Genomic DNA, 7,770 nt, shown 5'->3' on the forward strand with positions numbered 1-7,770 from the left:
TCCTGCGCGGGGGACACGGGGCTTGGCGGGGCCGGGGCTGAGCCCGTCCGGGGCGTCTTGGGGCGGTCGGCGAGAAGGGGAGGGGGGGAGCAGAAGATGGAGAAGAAGCGGCAGAAGAAGAAGAAGAAGAAAAGGGTGGGCAGGAGCGGCGGGGCCGGGAGGAAATCAATGGCCAGGCTGCAGGCAGCCCCGCCGCGCTTTGTTGCATTGTGGCGGCGCACAAAGGCTGCGGGGCCGCGGGAGCGACACGGGGCTCTGGCAAGAAGAAGGAACAGAAGAAGAGAGGAGGGGAAAAAGAAGAAAAAAAATTAAAAAAATAATTTAAAAAATCAGCATTGGCCTTTCCCAAGTGGGTTTTGCTTTCCTCCCCCTTTTCCACCAGCCCCCCTCCCTCCAGAAACCATGTCCCAGTGCTAGCAATGCACACCCAAGCATCTAACAAATAAAGGGAAAGATTAAATAGATTACTTTGCCCCGGCAGCTCCAGCAACGTTTGCCTTATAGTCCCTCCAGTTGCTCTTCTTTTTATCCTCGGCAAGGCAGTATAATAGATGCGCTAAGGCGCCCAAGAGCTCATGCGCCGGGGCGCAAGGCCATGTGGGGACGGTAGTCCCGGGCCGGGCCAGGGGAGGGGCGGCCGCTGGCCACCGGACTACAAGTCCCAGAAGCCGGCAGGTCCCCCTCGGTCCCCCCCTCGTCCCCCCGCTCCCTCCCCGGACCGGCGGGCAGGGGAGAGAAACAGCGGGGGTGATGCCCCGGTCAGCGGGGAAAGACCCTTCTTACGGCGGGGAGAACGCCTGGCGTGGCCTGGGAGGGGGAACCGCGATAAAAACCCGCAGGGACTGAGGGGCTGGCGGGTCCCCCCTCCCCGGGCAGACATTGCCGGGGAAGATCCCGGCTTCCCCTCTCCCCGCCCGGGCTCTAAAGGTACAACAAGAGCCCTTAAAAGTGCAACTGGGAAGGTGGGGATCCTACTGCGCTCCGCCGCCAGGACCCACAAAGGGTCACGCGTGTTGCGGGACACCGAGTTTTAAATCACAACTGCGGGAGTTGCTTTGCTTTTAACACCCCCCCCCCCCTTTTTTTTTTTTTAAATCGCGGTTTGCATTGGGTAATGCGCTCTCACATTTATTACGCAACAACTAATACGAGCCGCAATAAAAATAGAATGCCACCGATGCAAGCTGGAGTAGTAAGTGGTAAAAAAAAAAACAAAACACAACATCATCAAGAAAAACCACAACCTGATGTAGTTTGCACTGGTTAGTGTGTTTTGCAATATTGTCAACTGCTAGAAACAACAAGGAAAATAATCTAATGTATACAATAAAAACAAGATGAATTTTACAAACACACCCACCATAAGAGCATCAACAAACACGAGTGCTGTTACAAACACTCCCAAACAGACCAACACAGCCTATATCCCAGAGCAAATCTACAAATACAAACAGAAGTTTTTTAAAAAAAAAAAGATGCTGTTATAACCCCAAATATGATTAAATTGCTGCAGCACAAAAGCAAAGGAAAAAAAAATAGAACTGTTGGAAAATAAACGAGTCCAGGGGAAACATTAGAGCACCAACATAAAATAAGTAGTTATGGGATTTCTCTGTGGACACATATGCCAGCAGAGGCTGCCACGCTGCCTGTTACACAGACAGCCACGCGGTGATGCCAATTAATAAGTCAGTTTATTGTAACCATAAGGTGAAGGCAGTTTTAGTAGAAGACCTTATTTCCAGAAGATCAGCTTTTGAAAAACGTGACCAATGGGACCAAAATTTCTCAGGAGGTCTGATATAAACAGCAAGACTGGGTTTTGCACAGGCAAGAGGACAGATGCCTAGGAAAATTCCACTTAGCCAGGCTTGTGGCTGCCTTGATGAAACCAAAGTTGTGCATATACCTTAACCGAACCCAAGAAAAAGCGCTTTTTTTGCACCCGGCTTCAAGGCCTGTGTGAATTCAGGAACTAGAAACTCACTCAGTGTCGAGCATATGGCTCTTGGACATACTTACTTTGTAAGACATCATTTGAAGTTGCATCTGCACGTACAGCCAAACCCCACACTTGGTCAGTGTGTGCCTTGGGCTTCCCCCTGCCACAGGCACCTGCAAGTTGACCTTTTTGACTTGGCCATCAGGTACCTAAAAGCCACTTCAGTGCCCTCTGCACCCAGAGCACACGGCCTTGGCGGGAACACAGATCACACAGGCAGTAAGAAAAAGGTACATTCTGGGTCTTCTTAAGGGGGACAGCCACACTTCACAAGCTGGTGTTCACTAAACCTGCCTCATGTCTGGTCATCATATGTTCCATGTTGTGAGACTGAGCAAGGAAATCCCTTTGAAAGGGCGCCTGAACTTCACCCAGCCTAAAAGGGTCCTAGATACCAGAGGTATCAGGAAGGATTGGATTTTAAGTGCGGGGCACTTTTTACCATTAATCTGCTGTATTGCCATTTTCAAGCCGATTCTAAAAGAATATCAAAGCATTTGAGAGCTGAAGGGTACAAGGTCAATTCTTTTGAACACACTGTCCTGCTCCCGTACGTGTCTGTTCCACATGGATATGCAAGGTATAAATTTATGAATGCCGTAACATACACAGACAACAAATCATGAGCATAACCAAAGAGCCCCTAAATGAAACCCGCTGCTGCTCTAGGCATGGGGGCCGGGAAAAATTGGCAGGCTGAAGCTTTCTAAGGGAGGGGGCAGGGAGTAATCAGCTGAGTATTCATTATGGACGTTTGGGAAAATGTACGCCTTTCACTCTGAAGACTCATTTTCAGCTGAACCAGAATCTGAAAGTTGCATTTTTAAAGATATTTATATTTTAGTTTGAGACAAACTCCTGCAACAAAAAAAGTGTGTTGACTCAAATATAAGACTTGGCAGAGTTAAAGGAACTGAGCAGGGGGGGCTCATAACGCAGAGCGTTTAGCAACCTCAGTGACACGCAGAGACCACAACAGGAGAGCTGAGCAAAGTGGGTGAGTGCAGGCAAAGGGGAAGAGACAAGAGAAGCTGGGAGGGTCCCAGCAAGAACATAAAGCCCTTTGAGCTGGTAGAGCAGAGTCACCTCACAGTGAATATGTACAAGTTAAAAACTGGAGTTTGATCCTCACCGCAAATACACTTCCAAGAGCAGCTTGGCAATAGAGGCTGCAACCCAAATGCAGTCTCCAACTACACCTTGTGCTTCCTTATCTCACCCAGGGTGAGTGTAAGACAGTTTCATCCCAAATTGTTATGTTCATTATGCATCAGCCTGAGCAGGCAAAACAATTCACATGGGAAACTGTCCCCAGAGATTTCACCACTATCAGCTTTCAAACTGCAAAATCCAAGTCACTCAAACACCTACCTGTAGGTCTGCGAAGTTGCACTCAAAGAACCCAGCTGCACCCTCCAAGGGACTAGGAAAGCAAACATATTCTAGGGATCCTTAAAGCCACCTTTATGCAAGGCAGTGAGTTTAGACAATGGTTTAGCCAAACAGGCGCTGGCTCATGCAGTTTGAATAAGCGCCATAGGAAGTACAGGGAAATCAAATCAGAATGATTCAAGCACAAGGTACCTCACCCGAAGTAAAAGCACTTAGACTGAGGAAAAGATAGTTGCAATCTTTAAATTAATTTCCAAACAGATTTTGTCATATTAGTTTTACAGACAAGATAAAACAGTCTGCCTGTTCCAGGGTACCTTAATGCCAGCTTTTCCATAAAATGGAAGACCACAGCAGTAGCTTTTTACTTCTTCCTCCCTAAGCTCACAGGAGCATCCCAGGTTCACCCAAAGCCTTTTGATTAGCCTCTGTGGTCTTATGTTGCACCTCCAGTTACCCAATTAGTACCTTGTTAACTAACACCTGCAGTGTATTTATTACTTGCCATTGCACTATTTTTAACCCTTAATGCACAGTGGTGCGTAAATCCTTCTAGGAAGCTTTGTGCACAGGCTTGGACAAGAAAAAATTATTTGTGCAAAACCAGAGTGGTTTTCAGGGGTACTAAACACTGACACTTTTTGCTTCTGTACTCTTTGTGTCCAGGGTAGGACTTGAGTCTTTTGAAAACAAGGGTGGATGGAAGCAGAAAAGATACTTGTCTCTGTGGGGCTGATGAGTTTTTTGAGAACTTGCCACGCTCAGTGCCTTGCATGACTGCACCCAACAGCATTTAATAGTAATCAGGGACTGCTGGGAACACTAACCTGGAGCACCAATTTTTCTGACCTTTGCTGTAGGTACTAACTGTAAGCTGCTGATTCTTTACCTCACCATTCAGTGCCTGTTTCACCATCAAAACCACAGTTCCCTGCTGCAAGGGAGCCCTTTGTTAGTATTTGTACTTGGGAATTACCAAGTGATTACGAGTGGAGAAGGCTCCTGAAGGGGTATGAATACTGCATTGGCAATGCATTCTGTCCACCATCCCTGGGCACTTCCACCATAGGCACGCTGTACATTTACATGCATGTGAAAGGCTGATGGGAGCTCCACATGCCTCAAGGCAGGCAAATTTGGCGATTCTGACCATTTTGTCAGCCATCAGCCACCATGGGCTACAAGAGACCTCACATATCAGTGAACTCACACCAGATCCTATTACCAGCAGCTGCTATCTCTAGGGTGGATGTTGTTATACATTACAAAAAGAGAATTTATTCAATAACAGTCATGTCTGGGATAAAGACATAATAGTGCCCAAAAAGCAGATTGCTTAAGAGCGTGTAGTAAATGTCTGGGATTAATAGGACTCAGATCATCCCAGCGGCACAGAGAAAGGTGTTGAACACAAGGGGATAAATGCTCTTATTGCATCAGAGAGTCATCTTTACCAATGATTTTCTTCACTGTAGCAGCAGGATTTCCTCGATTGAGTAAGCGTTATTCAGTAAGGTAAGGATGACAGGACTAGGGCAGAGGTTTGAAACAATAATTGCAGTTTGTTCTTCTGTAGCACCTTTCATCTGTGGAATTCACAACAATGCAATAATCCTCCTAACAGCTTTTGTAGGTAAGGAAATATTATGAGCCCTGTTTTTCAGCAGAGGAAGCTGAGAAGGAATATGATGATGCAGACAATCATGGGCAGAGCCAGAACTGGGACTCAGCTCTTCTGACTCATACTTTATAGGTTGAGAGTTTTCACACAGCAGTCGGTGAGGCCACCCTGGCTACTCAGTGCCTATAGGACCTTTGTCTCTTCGGTGTTCACTCTTCATATGGAAAAGAGCGAGCAGAGCCCACAGACAAGGAACCCAGGAGCCAGGATGTCTACAAGCCCCAAAAGGCACAGCGCTATGGTAATGGATGGGAGGGCAGGAAAGAATTGAGCTATCCAAGACCCAAAAGATCTCGTAAGTGTTAATCTGCAAATATAAGGTTTTATGACGACCTAAATGCTGGTCTGGAGGCAGCCAATATTCAGTGGAGGTCCAGAGTAGATTTTAATAATGTCCTTTCAGATTGGCAGTTCTCGAACCAGAGAAACAGAGATGAATGGCTTCCCCTGCAATGGAGAGGAAGGGAATGAAGAGCCCACAAAATATTCTGTCTAACCTTGGTGTCTTTTATCAAGATGTAGCAAGAAGCATTGCTTGGAGGAGCTGGAGGCTGGGATACAGTGGTCTAAGATTTATATGTATGGAAAGAAGCAGAGTAAAGGCCTAAACTATTGTGGGAGACAAGAAAGGGACATGACCGCAGATTCTGAGAAGTGAAGAGAAACTGCCCAGCCAATATGACTACATATCTTTGGCCACAGTAAATGTTTATTTGGAAAATAGCTGCATCTATATGGTTTTGTTACACATTCAGTGTGACCTAGCACCTGCTGTTAACACAGTGGTTTGCACAGGTGAGCAAGCTTGTGTATAGTGTGCGCTACTGAGCTGGCAGTTTAAACTAACACATACTAGAACATGCTAGATTTCAGCTGGCTAAAGCTGTAATGGATTCCTTTGTGTTTTCTTACTCTTCCTCCTGCCCTCTTACAAAGACTGGAGAGAATGATAAAGAGATGCTTGAACCAAATAGTAACACTTTCAAACATCTTGATTTCTAAATTACAGTGAGTAATAAATATATTCAGATTTCACTAAGACTGCCTCTGGGGTATGAGTTAATTGTATTGACCTGTCTGTCCACTGGAGCTGCAACCATTTGCACCAGTCAAGAATGAAGTTCCTGATTCACAGTAGTGCTGAGAACCTGCTGCTCCAGTTGAAGTGGCTGGGAGAGGCAGGCTGTCATCACGTCTGGCAGTCAGACCGTGTATGATTCAGTCTGGGGCTCTCAAATCAGCAGCCTTTATGCATAACCTTGGCTGTGACTTGCGTTGGGGGGAGTTTGCTTTGAATGATACACTATAGCACATTGCTGGACTCCAATCCTGCATGAAGTCCTACTTTCTCTTCAAAAACATGGCCTGTTTCTCAACAGGTCTTTACTAATATGGAGCTCTATACATGCCATGTACAATGACCTTACTTTGAAAGAAGTTCTTCAACTTCCATAGGCCCCTTGTGTGCAGGCTAAGTGTTTGTACACATCCCTCCCTGGGCAGAATGAATCTACCTGATCTCCACTGGGGTAAGATTTCCTAGTTTTAAATGAACAAATGTTGGCAGTGATGCAAGCGAGGTTCACGCTGTAGTGGGGGAGGTAGAAATATCAGTCTGGAACAGGTTCAGTGTTTGTTTTTAAATCCCAGAAGGAACATATGAATGCGATGTAGCTGGGATTTAGAAAAAAACAGAGCAGCATATTAGCATCCACACAGAAACAGCTATATGTCAGAGATCAGCTGCTCTTTAAAAGCCTAAAAGACGCAGCAGGTCTCTCATGAGTTCTTCCTCCCTCTGTTTCTTGACCAGCATGTAACACACGGTAAGTCTGTTCCATGCTTCCTCTGTCTGCTGAGAGGCCCAAGCAAATAAAAGTCCTAACTGAGATTTCTAATTGTGCCAAAACATAAACATGGGCTTATACAGCTTGTAAGCTTAGTGCCTTATTACTCACCATTGCAAACGTAAGCACGAGCTTGTTTGCAGCAGTCAGGTCTAAGCAGATCCAGCATGTGCTGAAGTTAGTGGGAGCGTTTTCACAAACATTAATGTCCTTTGGATCAAATCTGCAGGACTGGATTAGTTCTGGTCTCAGTGGAACCTGTGACAAAATTGTATACATTAGCCATAGCAGGACCCATGGCCTCAGCTGTGTTCCTGACATCCTTCATGCCATCCAAACGGATCCCAGCAGCACTGAAATCAGTCACTTCCATATAATCTGAGCCACGCATGAGCTTTTCTTTCCCTTTCATCATTACGGAAAGCTGCTCTCCCCCAAAAAACCTCAGACAGGTGTCTTTTCCAGTGTACTTGGCAAGTCACCAAGTTCAGGCTATTTTGAACCAAATGGAATGAAAGATTTTGTGAGAGAGAAGCCTGCCAAGCTCTACTCTTTTCCAGAGAGGGAATTTGGACAGATACTACATCCTGCTGATCCCAGCTGTGGCGGCATGGCCGGGGGAGCAAGAAAGACCCTTACAGATGACTCATAACCAACAAGTTATATTTCATCCAAAGACAACAGGCTCTCCGTGCAAATCTCCAGGTACTCACGTTATGCAGTCCCAAAGGAATGCCCTTGCTTGCTGAGCTGCCTTTTTCTGTAGGCGCCATGCTGTCAAAAACCCAATCTAGCATGTGACCAAGTACTTTGCCAAATAGAGTTTATCATACTTTAAACTTGTTTAA

The 7,770-nt window shown here is 46.1% G+C and overlaps 1 protein-coding gene across 7 annotated transcripts in view; it reads right to left on the reverse strand.

Annotated features, from left to right (window-relative positions):
• BRD3 (bromodomain containing 3) overlaps positions 1-7,180 on the reverse strand; it is a 42,013-nt gene extending 34,833 nt beyond the window's left edge. For 5 of the 7 annotated variants that reach the window (XM_054220249.1, XM_054220255.1, XM_054220251.1 and 2 more), the window contains exon 1: positions 469-579. The gene's annotated coding sequence lies outside the window, so the exon portion shown is untranslated. Of the gene's footprint in view, positions 1-468; positions 580-7,033 lie in introns of those variants that run through there. The other 2 variants (XM_054220253.1, XM_054220252.1) reach the window with 2 other exon arrangements.
• Between the last annotated feature and the right edge of the window lie 590 nt (positions 7,181-7,770).

This window comes from Rissa tridactyla, chromosome 14 (genome assembly GCF_028500815.1).
Source record: "Rissa tridactyla isolate bRisTri1 chromosome 14, bRisTri1.patW.cur.20221130, whole genome shotgun sequence".
In the NCBI taxonomy this organism is placed as follows: Eukaryota; Metazoa; Chordata; class Aves; order Charadriiformes; family Laridae; genus Rissa; species Rissa tridactyla.